At 39.9% G+C, this 12,912-nt stretch overlaps 2 non-coding genes across 2 annotated transcripts; both read right to left on the bottom strand.

Annotated features, from left to right (window-relative positions):
* Nucleotides 1–1,277: 1,277 nt before the first annotated feature.
* On the bottom strand, nucleotides 1,278–1,350 carry Trnar-ucg (transfer RNA arginine (anticodon UCG)). Its single transcript has one exon. It is a non-coding gene; the product is annotated as a tRNA-Arg (tRNA).
* A 647-nt stretch (nucleotides 1,351–1,997) lies between these two features.
* Trnar-ucg (transfer RNA arginine (anticodon UCG)) lies at nucleotides 1,998–2,070 on the bottom strand. Its single transcript has one exon. It is a non-coding gene; the product is annotated as a tRNA-Arg (tRNA).
* Nucleotides 2,071–12,912: the final 10,842 nt, after the last annotated feature.

Here is a 12,912-nt window from a genome sequence, read left to right on the forward strand (position 1 = left end):
TTTGTTAAGTCTATTAGATCCTGGATTGATCACTCACTCCACAAGGCGTCGAATCACACATTCTTTTGCTAACCATCCCCTATAATAGAGGTTCCGGGTCAATCAGCGCCAGACCAAATTCAATGTTCGACATTAACCATCAAAGAAATTGAACAGGTAAGTATCTGAGTGAATAACGATGACGGTGTGTTAAGTTCTGGTTGGAAGACTTTCGCGTAGCCGTGGGGTCAAGGTAGTAAATAGAGTGTTGTAAAAACCTATCGATATATATAGATCCGGGTTCAGTTCAGAGTTTAGCCATGTACCTAAGACCTTAAAATTTATAAAATTTGCTGCTTAATCGTTTGGCGCTCGACACAGAGCCTGGGCAATTAGGTTTGCTCGACTTGGTGTCAATATGTTGCGATCTTACGCGGGGCAGTGCGTTTTGGTGTCTTCGATATGGCGTTCCAGTTAGGCAGCTCTATATAATTAAACATTCTTCTGGTCTGCTGGTGGTGTTGTGATATGGAAGCAATTACATCACTTCCAACATACACGAAATCTGAAAGGAACCAATACTGAATCGGAGTTGCCCATTGAAATATATAAAGAGTTCTTCTTTTCCACCCCAATGTAAGAAGGTGACATACAAACGCTTCAGTCCAGTGCTCTAGTAGATTAAATATTAGCAGACCCTTATATGTTTTACTCTCCTTTCCTGGCTAGTCATCAAACGGAGCGGGGTGGTGTGACGAATGTGGGTAGGCGTGAATGTGATACGCGTTATCTAAATCCAGGCTCGAGGGAATTTCCTTTAGTCTAGTGGTTGTGGGGTGGGTGTGAATGTAACAGGGTAATATATACAAGCTTTCTGACTCGAGTGGGGGTGGTGGTAGGTGTGAATGTAAGAGGGTGATATATAAGTGTCATCAAACTCATGCCTGGAGGGAATTTCCCTTCAGTCTAGTGGTAATGGGGTGGGTGTGAATGTAACAGGGTGACATATAAGGGCTATGTGAATCCTGGTAATGTCCCTTTAGTCTAGTGGTGGGTGGGTTTTGGGGGGAGGGGTTATTGTAACAGGATGATTGATAAGTCTTAATCATTTGGATGACGACTTAAATACGGCAAGATGAAAATTCTCTTCCAGCGCCATTTAAATGTGCTGTTTGCGAGGACAGTCGTTGTACGTCAGTTCCATGTTTTATTTAAAAGGCTTTAATCCGAGGACAGAAATTCCCGCACAACGCATCGTCCAAATATCGATGTTGAATACAAAAATATTTGGGCACTTTCGACCCCGACGAGACTCGAACTCGCAATCTTCTGATTCGAAGTCAGACGCCTTATCCATTAGGCCACGGGGCCATTGAGAAGTCTGCTATGCAAACACTTTAAATAGACCTTTCCACTACAGCTGAAATGTGGCCTTCTTATAACCTCAAGTTTTACATCATCTCCCATACAGATTTTCTAGTATAACACGCTGTGCAAAAATCACCTTGTATAATTTTACACAATCTTCAAAATAAAAGCACTATTTAATTTCTTTCACTTTACACAACAAGAACTTATTTGTTACCCACGCTCGAACACAATTCGACAGGAAAACCTGTTGTACTCTCTTCGATCTAACAGGAATATGACTTAATTTATTACCTGACCGGAAGTCGCTGTAGGTATGGTTGGTGTGATGACTTAAATACCACGAGCACACTGCCTTTGGAAAACATAGAAGAAAAAATCTGTGAAGAATCAGTTCAACGGGAATCGGAAAATTCTCTTCCAGTGCTGTTTGCAAGGACAGTCGTTGTACTTCAGTTCAAGTGAAACTGTTTGTTTTTACAGTCTGTAGGATGTAGACTGTGTGTTACACCATAGTCATCAACTCGTTCCAGGCATTCCACGTTTAATTTAAAAGGCTTTAGATGTCCGAGGACAGAAATTCCCGTCGAACGCATCGTCCAAGGTGTGTCCAACTATTGATGTTGAATACAAAAATCTTCAGACAGTTTCGACCCCGACGAGACTCGAACTCGCAATCTTCTGATTCGAAGTCAGACGCCTTATCCATTAGGCCACGGGGCCCTTGGTAGATAAGTTATGCCAACACTTTAAATAGACCTTTGGTCTATGGATGGCGGGAATTTCCTCATTGTGTGCGTGTGGGTGGTGGGGATTATTTGTAAGCGTTATCTAAATCCAGGCTGAAGTCACCCGTTAGGTCCACGCTTTGTGTCATGTTTGTCCCGGGCTAGCACAGTTCTTCTTTATACAAGACAACCGATGTTATCTTATTCGTTGTTTTGTCAACGGTTCACTTTCAGAGTACAGAATACAACACTGCAGGTAGTTCATACCAGTTACATTTTAGCCTTAAAGAGGTTATACAATGAAATCTCTCAGCAAACATATTCAATTACATGTTGTTTTTCAGGAAATCCAATTTGTGTTATTGTGTGACTTCAAGTCAGCAGGGGAAGTGGGTGAGTAGGCCCCCTATGGCCGAGGTGGTTTGCACGCCAGCGCGGTACAATGACTAAGGCACCGCTCAACAACGTGGTCCAGCTCATGTCACAGGGATGGAAGGCGGATGACGATATCTCGGCCCAGGCCCGCGTTTCGCCGATGGATAAAAGTTCAGTGAACCATGACACATACAGGACATGAGCCAGGCTGCTAATTAATAGCCGTAGTGAAAGATAAAAAAGACTACAACACAGACTGTCAACAGAGGAGGGACGACAGTGTCAAATTACCCCAGGGTTTTATTCTAATTCGTGTAAATATTTAAATAGCAGTAAGTCAGACATCCCCTATAGCACCATGGCTTCAGCAGAATTAGTTTTAAAAAATTGCAACTATGTTAACTGCGATTTGACTGACGTCATATGTTTAGGATTATAGAACGTTACACCCGGTTAGATCAGAGTTAATTAAGGTACAACCTAGTAATGAGGGCTGTTACTCATCATATTAAAGATTAACCAATGGGCATATTTCGACATCAACTTTTAATACGTGCATGGATTACAAGGCAAACGCTTAGTTATATCTGCTCGATCGGCTTCTCTTTCTAAGCTGACTATTGTAAAGCGTTTTTTTTTGAGCTGTTCACTGCCTTAATGGATTTTCAAAACAGCTCCGAATGCGTTCATACAAGTTGAATAATTTTAAGGATAGCCTACATACATATGTTTAGCAAGTTTTACATTTAAGTTGCAATGACTTTCAGGAGAGTTTATCTCCATATGCGCCTTTCAACTTGCCGTAATTTTCAAGATGGCTCAAAATGTGTGTTACAAATTGTGATAATATTCACCAAGCCTTTACTTCTTTCTTTGCCAGTATGAACAGATCACTATCTTATATGGGTTAGTGCATGGGGTCAGCTAAGTCGGGGATTGATGTGGGCACCAGTTAAATGTACATATATAACTATACAGCACTGAAGACAGAGAAAAAAATGTTTTAATAATATATATGATATGACAGAGATTGTATGTCTCCATTTGTGGCAAGAAGAAAACAAAGTTTAAAGAAATGAACCTTTGAATTCGCAAAATGGGTGTTATGTATGACACGAGTAGGTGTTATGTGGACGGCCGCACAGGAAACAGGTAACATAGTCACGCAGTACAACAGGTGCAGGTAAGTGCAGGTCAGCTATTTAGAAATGAAAACGTCCCTCAAAAATTATTATATAGCTTAAAAAGTTTACATGAGACATTCACCATAACAGTATTTAACAGTTGCGGTCTAAGTATTTTTCAACCTGCTTGCAGAGACCGCTTATCGTAATAGACTTTGAAATTCGGTACACTGAGTAGCTCGATACATAAGATGTTTATTTATTTATTTATTTGAATGGTGTTTTAGGCCGTAGTTAAGAACATGTCACTTATACGACGGCTGCAAGACTGTGGTGGAACGAAACCGGATAGAGCTCACGGTAACCCACGACCATCCGCAGTTTGCTGCAAGCCTATAACATGTCTAAGTAAAACCTAAGTACATGTATACACATACCTCAAATCAAATACTTTCTCACATACCGGACGACGTTAAGGTCCATGGATTGACAAAACCGGTCTGGGGAAACCAGCGCAACAGCATACATCTCCTAGTCCTCCTGATTTAAAGCTACAATCTGTAATCAGCACTGACGGCACTGAGGGACTTATCCAGTGGAACCCAGTGGCACAGACGGACTTATCCAATGCTACCTCAACGGCACAGACGGACTTATCCAATGCTACCCCAACGGCACAGACGGACTCATCCAATGCTACCCCAACTGCACAAAGGGACTTATCCAATGCTACCCCAGCGGCACAGAGAGACTTATCCAATGCTACCTTAACGGCACTGAAGTACTTATGTAATGTTACCCCACTGACGGCACTTAGGGGCTTATCCAATGCTAACCCAAAACCCTGCACACTTCGGGTCATTACAAACGCGACAATGCTACGTCACGTGCTATCGGTCAACATGTTTCATCATCAGCGCTTTGCTGCATGTTTTAGGGCGGAAATGTTGGGTTTTTCATATCATTATAATATTAATGTAAAATAATGATAATAGTAATATCATAATATAAGTCTGCAGATTTTCCGTTTAGCTTCGTCGATTTTATATGACAATTCCATGGGCAATGAGCCATTCAAGAACCAAAACAGATGTGTGTACCTTGCACGTCCGGAGATGATAATAATCGCACTGTAATAAAGAAAAGTAATTACTAGACAGGTGTGTGGGTAGAATTAAGGTCAGATGGAAAGGTCCGGGGAAATCGATTTGAAAGTAATTGATTTTGTGTCTGCTTGGTGCCTTGTGATTTGTGCAGGTGCCAGCTCCTCGTTGACAACAATTACTACACGTCTCGCTCTAGTACACTATAGAGGGCCCCTTGGATCATAATGTATCAAAATCTATGCGTGGTAACAGACATTCATATACCAATCATCAACCATAATGGATAGTACACAGCTATAATGACAAGAAAACTTATCAAAACAATGCTTAACACAAAACAACAAAGAAGTGAGAAAGTACATATAGTAAGAAATTAGGATAGATTCATGTCAAGAAAAGGAGTCAGCAGTTTAGTATACAGTGCAAGCAATGGCGTGTTCTATAGGCTTGTAAATCCGTGTCCAAACCGCTAGGGTGCAAGTTGTAAACATGTATCTAACTTGGCATATTTCAAAGTGATTAAACTGAACACGAACGATGCATATAAAGCCCCTAGACTGGGCTATGGGGAATTATCTCCTTTACCTGATTGTTTTCTCTCTCTCTCTCAGAGATTGAAAGAGATTTCTATTTATATATTAAAAACTGTTTGGAAGTGATGACCTCATTACGTCAGTATTGGAGCCAAGGAATCACTGAGCACAGCGATTTGCATGCTCCAGACAATCAAACTCCTTGTGTTTATCAAGAACTTTTAGATGGGAAGTTAGTTAACTAAAAAATTAAATGAAAAGAACATCTTCAGAAATGTATAAACAAATCAAGTGGAAAGTGTCCCATAAATATGTAATCATCTGTGGAATGATCATCATCAAATTTATTTCTTTGAAACTTTTTCAACTGAATGTGAACTGCAGTTATGTGCTTAAATTCGATTTCATTGAAATATTCTATTTATTTCATAGAGGTTTATACTGAAGATAAACTACACTCAAGAGTATTGGAATATACGGCGGTAGTTATGCTTTTTATGTAGGAGAAGCCTGGCCACGGTAAAGAGCGCAGCACAGCAATTACATATCTTTCACAAACGTTCTGACTTTTGAGTGTAACTGAACCAGTGAGAGCTGAAATCGGACATCCAACCTCTCCCGTCATTTGTCTACAAGCCATGCATGCAGTGTTGGGTAAGAATACAATTATCGTTGCAAATTGAGACCTAAGAATTAATGCTGGGTCGCACTGTTCCCTCGAAGTTTTTTTTTTATGAGAAGCCCATTGGTAATGAATCTATAATTCAACAATCAGAACATATGTGTTGCTCCTAGCGTATATCTGGTGAAAATTGTAGGGTATACGTACTGAGCAATTAAAGACAAGAATTGACGATTCGACAGGTGTTTAGGTTGAATTAAGATCAGTAGCTCTGGAGAAATAGGGCCGTCTGTACAACATGAGCCCATCAAGCTCGAGTTAGAGACTTACTACAATTTGTGTCTTGATAAAGAAAGTATATATTTACTCGGTATATCATTTGTTGGTGTTCAACTCTTAGAGGATATAGAGCAAGAAAAAAAAGACTGGTTGGCCCAATGTCAGTATAATCTGACTGGGCGGGGTGTCATCGTTGGTGTCTTTGGCATGATACTTCAGTGACGACAGTATTTTGGCGACATGAACTAATGACTCATCGTCGTCATATGACTGAAAAATTGTGAAGTACAACATAAAACCTCAAGAATAAATACTCTGTATTTCCAGTGGTGTATCTTACATGTATTTTCTGACAGAACTGGTGGGCGAGATTTACGATTCAAGTGTTATCAACATTGCTCGGCGCTAGGTGTCCATCCATGGCGTGCCCTCATCTCCTCTTATACACAGTAATTATATGTGAAGTATTAGCATAAGTGTATTATTGTCTCAACTATACTTTAAGCTGCTAAATTAAAACAAAGATTGTCACCTACCTGCCTTATTATTTCAGGGCAGCAAGTTGTTTAAAGATGGAAAGTTAATTGCCCAGTTACATATAAAAATAAAGAGTTTCCCAATTACATCAATATAGATAAATATGAGTGACAATATACACGGTTACTATATGCTTGCATTTTAAGTATATGACGATATTTACGGATCGAAAAAAACGGGGGGAAAAAGGCAAAGAACATAACTGAATCAGGTAACTTATCGGTCAGACGTGCTTTGTTTTTATTTCTCAGCGTTATACCCTCGGTGCGTATGACACCTCAGCTCATACTTAATACTTGGTTGATGGAGCTTGTTCTTTGGGTAGCGGTAGGTGGACCCGATCTTCCGTGACAAACCCTCCTCGGGCAAGACCCGTTATACAGGCCCCGAGCCTTCCAGTCACGTGATCCGAACTCTCTATCATAACCTTTACCGGGTCCGTCAAATGCCATTAAAAATGTTTGCCTTGTGGCGTGTATAAAGATTTATAATTTTGCCTGATCCGGGAGAGTACGTTATTATCACTGTGATAAGAGGCATGATAAGCTGTGGAGACCATGAAGGGAAGGATTATCGCCACGCTGATATGGATGTTGGTAACGGTACATTGTCAAAAAGGTAAGATAACTTCGACAATTTGGAATGTATAAATATCGGTACATCCAGTTACATGTACATATCTTTTCAAGTACACACTGCGTCAACGTATGAAGGAATTGTAAAATTTATGCACGTGCTAAATGAATGTGATGGTTATAGTAAACATATAGATCTCCCTCGCCCCCCTCTAAACTTGTGATAGTTTAATCTTTATAGCTTGGATAAACTTAGAAAAATAGGTATGAACAGCTTACTAATACCCCTGTTACTGACACTTTCTGTCTTCCACAAGAAGTGATGTCTACATGATACGTCATGCATCAGATGTAGCCAAAATTTCAAATACAATGTCTCTTGGTTTATGATCTTGGTGTATAATTGCAGATTTGGTTTATGATACTGATGTATGATTGCAGATAATTCTTATAAATATTTTCATATTTAATAAATTCACTGAATGTCCATTTCGCGATACAAGGTAGGAAATATTTCCCATGAAATTCTCTTCACTTGTAACCAACATAAATCAAGCGTTTTCTTGTTAAATCTGATATGTATGTTTATTTGATGGTTACATCTTTTGCACATTAAAGTTTTTGGATTAAAAATATATTCGAATTAGTATCATTGCAAACAGAACAATATAATGCTTAACCTCTATCTAAACCCGTTGTGACGGCTCAAGTGTTGCACCATTGCGTGCTGTGGATCAGCTTTTAATCAAGTCGTTACCAGTTTCAGTCAGATTGTGAACTTTAGTTAGGCTGTTACCAACTTTGGTCAAGTTATACCCAACTTTTGTCAAGTCGTGGCCAACTTTAATCAAGTCGTACCCAGCTTTAGTCAAGCTCTACCCAACTATAGTCAAGTCGCTACCAACTTTAGTCAAGTCGTACCCAACTCGAGCCAGCTTCTGAACCCACGGGATTTTCATACACTCTTTCAAAATGTGCACAGCGTCTTCAATTTGTATCACAACTAACATTTTGCTTGTCAGTGTTAGTTTTGCTGGTGCCGGACTTAGCTATCTTTTTATCCTGTTATCCTGTTGTTCTGATGCGGGAACATTTCTGTGTCACCAACCCACCAAGGAAAACTTTTGAATCTCACAGATTTTGCTTTAGACATTTTCAAGATTTCATAGGTACGACTTTCCCTATACTCTTGTCTAAATTAAGCACTATGAACAATATAATTTAAAAAGACAAAAAAAAACAGCATGTAGAAATATTAAAATGTATATACGAAGCTTTGATTAAATTGCTCCGCATATTATTTGTCAAACACTGTTTCTTAAATTAACCATGACCACACGAACAAAAGACAAGCTTCTTTGTCCGTCACTAACTCGTGCAATATATCTGCAATGCCGGAGTTATGTAAATCCTATTTCAAGCTCGTTAATATCACGTTTGTTGTGTGTGTTTTCAACCCAATCTCGGTCATTCATACTTCACCTGTTCAGGTATGACATTTAAAACATATGATAATGAAAATGACTGAGAGGTCCCTTTTATACGGGTGAGTGAAACATATCAACTCTTAGCTCAACCGCTTAAGTAGTTAGCTCTAGCACACCTTTTTCATGTCATTTTCATGCATTAAAACAAGATAACATTACGAAAGTGTTCTAACTCTATTTACATCTCATAATTATTAATAGCACCAGGCATGCCGTGTACATTAAAAAATAACCCACTGCAGACAGCGTAACACCTGCACGAAAGTCACACAGGTAAAATGGCTGAGCAGATCACTGTAGTATCTGCTCTTAAACTTGACATAGTGTATTCATTTTCGGCCTCTTTATTTAAATATGGGTATGACTTGGCCTACGGTGATTTGGATATAAACACAAATCCACTTCGCTTTTTAAAATATGCTCTTCCCCTGGCTGTTTAAACGGCTCGGCTTGTACAGTGATAATGCCGCCGGCGCGTCTGTCCTACTCAAGCCCCGTGTAGCTTGCGCGGCGAGAACTGATATAGGCTCAACTGTGCGAGCACACTGGATTAATACGCCTACTTTACCCTGCCGTTTGTGCAACTTTGTTACAGGTCCTTTACGGGGAAATCTCACACAAAGAATGACAGTGTGAGTTCAGCATTCACGACTCAACAAATAGTTTGGCAAACTCTTGTTTAATCGTTCCGGGTACAATTTGTACAGAACGATGATTTGTCTTCATATTGTCAAGTTAATCGTACTACCTCACATGATGACGACATTGCATTTTCAGGATACCCTTGCCAGAGTCGCGCTTATCATTGGTACCCTTACCACTGGTAGGCTTACTCTTATCTGAAATGCGTATATCAAAACTACTTTCATCATAAAGATTCACGTACCTTACCAATAATCTGCTTAGAAGTACTCCGAGGTATCCTTATCCGAGGTATCCTTATCATACAGATATCATTATATCTTATCCGACACACGTTTATCAGAGGTACCACTATCACCGATTCCCCTACCAGAGGTACTCTTGTCAGAGGTACCCTTACCAAAAGTATTCTTCTTAGGAGTACTCTTCTCCGAGGTACTCTTATCAAATGTACCTTCATCGCAGACACTTGCCAGAGAAACTCATTTTCGTGTATAGTTGCATAAAGCCGCGTTTACATGGTGTGATTCGTCGACTGGACTCGTCAAATTCAAAAACTATTGAAAATATGCCTAAGTCTATTCCATACGTCTTTCAAATGTATAATTCAACAAATCTCATCGTGGGAAATCGCCTTACGAAGACAAGCTTGTCCTGTTTTCGTTCAAGTAATCAAATACGACGAGTTGACACGACAAAATGCATCGTGTTCACGCGGTATAACGAAAGCTGTACAACTTCAAACTTCAAATCCTGTTTTGCCCTGGGAACTCCGATTTCTTCCACGCAAAAAACTTAATCAACGTTGTATAAGATAAAACAAATTCTCGATGATGTTGTGAAACACGAATCAAATAAATCAGTCTGCACTTAATCCATCAAGCTCCCCGGGACGCAAGATAAATCTTCATGACACACTCTTATCTCATCAACAACGTGCAATTTGACCGAATTCCACAGTGCCATACTCGATAAAGCCACAACTTGATTCTGTACAGGAACACACATCTCCGCATGCGTGCGTGTGTGTTGGTGGTGGTGGCAGGGCGTGTGTATCGGTGTGTGCGTGTGTGTGTGTGGGGGGGGGGGGGTGCTTTTGTGTTGGTGGTGCTTGCGGAGCGTGGGGGAGGGGCGTGTGTGGATGTGGTGGCGGGGCGTGTGGGTGAGTGTGTGTGAGTGTGGGGGGGGGGGATGGGGTGTTGCTTGAATATATGTGTGTTGGTGGTGCTGGCGGAGCGTGTGTGTGAGGGAGGGGGTTCGTGTGTGTTGGTGGTGGTGGTGTTAGTGGCGGGGCGTGTATGTAAGTGTGTGTGAGTGTGTTTTTTTTTTCGGGGGGGGGGGGGGGAGGTGGTGATCGCTGACGGTAAAACTCCGCGCGCTTTATCCATATTCCTGCCCAAAGACATATCAGCGAAACATTTTTGAGCACGCTGTTAAACACCAATAAAATAAATATAAACTAATATACTTAGATAAATTAATGACAAAGCACAGGTAACAGCCACCTAACCTAGGTTAGCGAAACAATGACTATTGATTGATTGGTTGGTTGATTGATGTATTGACAGATTTGGTAATTGAACCTCGATCAGCGCAGGTGTTCCGCTAAATTTTGTATTCTGGTGATATAAACGTATAGATATTAACGTACCAGTAAGAAAACGAACTATGTTCGATGATTCAGGAGAGCGATGTAACGAAGTACACTGTAATTATTCCAAAGAATAACACGTCATACGCATGCGCACGTAATCTTTCGATCAGGTCATATGCTATTTCCATGGCTCTCCCTGACTTTTCATGACGATATCTGTTGCCTTTACCGTTTTTTGTAGATTAAGTCGTGATCGAAATTCGGTAATTATGTCGTTCATGTCGTTTGACAAGAGAAACTTTATAGGCATCTACATGTAATTAAACTATACATGCGCTGTTATTTTAAGCAGATTATATATACATATAACTTATTTTTCAATCAGTGAATTGTCCTTGTGCCGTTATTTTGAGAGCAACATTCTTTATCTTTTTAATTCTGAAATGTACCAAGGTATCAAACGACAATTGTCTTATAAAAAGCTTGCAATGCAGAGAGTGCGGTAAACCGACATCTAGCCGTTGAATAGAGCTACGTACATGGTTCAGCTGCACTGGCTCAGTCAGTTTATAAAAGTAAACGCTTTAAAAAAGCTATTAGCGATATGTTTAGATGATTACCGTAAATTCTTGTCTTAGAGAGCACAATTTAAAAATCCATCAATCTTACAAAAGGTGACCGACAATTATGCCTCGGAAATATCCTTAGTCATCAAACCGACAAGTGATTGGTTCGTTGTCCTGCATATGCAAATATTTGCGACCTGAGTGCTCCAGTTTTTTCATAAAGCAGATGTGTTCGATTCGATTGAAAACAATCTGCATAAATGACCATTTCGCCCTAGCCAAACAGGAAGCTACCTCTGAATGCATGACTATGTACTGTTTGCCCTCCACATTAGCATGGGCTCTAATGTTTATACATGCACTACTCAAAAATGTTAGCATTAAACCCCAACGAGAAACAGACAGAGCCGACATATATATTCAACATAAAAAAACTACATCAGATGTTAGAATTGCCTTTAAAATTTATTTTTGTCGAAATAAACACAAGATCTCCATGAATTTTGACTTTTTTACAGAGCTTATCAACATTTGTTGGGTTCACCGAGGTCTCCTTCTGTCCGCGATGGTTATGATTCATGAGTGGAGTATAGTATAATTAAAGACGTACAGCATAGAGAGTAAAACCAGCCCAGCGACAACAGTGATAGCTGGCAAATAGTCACACCATACCGGCGATAAACGGCCTTTTGTCAGTTTACCTCAGTCAGGGTTTTACTCTAACTTGGCATAGCAAACTGTAAAGGATATAAGCTTCTAACCGTTATGTGACTCTTGTAGTTACGTATGCCATAGATTTAATTAACCTGGGACAGTGTATTTGTGACGTTTCCCATCATGATACATAAGATGTAGAGATAATTAATAACTAAATTTGACATCATCAGTCTTAGAAACTGAACTGTAAGTTCTGTAGACAAGTACATGGATTAATGGATTCCGTTATCTTGATTTATGACTTCATTTTGTAGCATTAGACATTCGTAACATGACGCTTACAAAGTTAGAAATAATTGAGGACATGCAGTTATTAAGGAAGGGCTTGTAGCTATAGCACGCGATTAAATAAAGAAACCTAAGACCTGCGGAGCCGTTAAAGGGACATGGCGGTTTTCTTTTTTTTAGCTGTGCGTTTTGATCTTTTCTACTTTTGCAATTGAGTTTTTCTTTCCTTTAAGCAACCTTTGTTAGGTGCCCGACAAGCGTCCCTCATATTATGCCGCCTCCGAATCAGCCACAGCTGGATTCGAGATCGCGATCTCATTGCAAAGCGTTAATCGGACTTAAGCTTAATATATTACGACGATACTCTTCTAATATGAACACTGACAATAAATATTTCACTGAAGAGGAAAATTTACCCCTTTTTTTCTTTCACAGAAGCTTCTTTCTGGCGA

The sequence above is a fragment of the Liolophura sinensis genome, chromosome 9 (assembly GCF_032854445.1).
Source record: "Liolophura sinensis isolate JHLJ2023 chromosome 9, CUHK_Ljap_v2, whole genome shotgun sequence".
Lineage (NCBI taxonomy): Eukaryota > Metazoa > Mollusca > Polyplacophora > Chitonida > Chitonidae > Liolophura > Liolophura sinensis.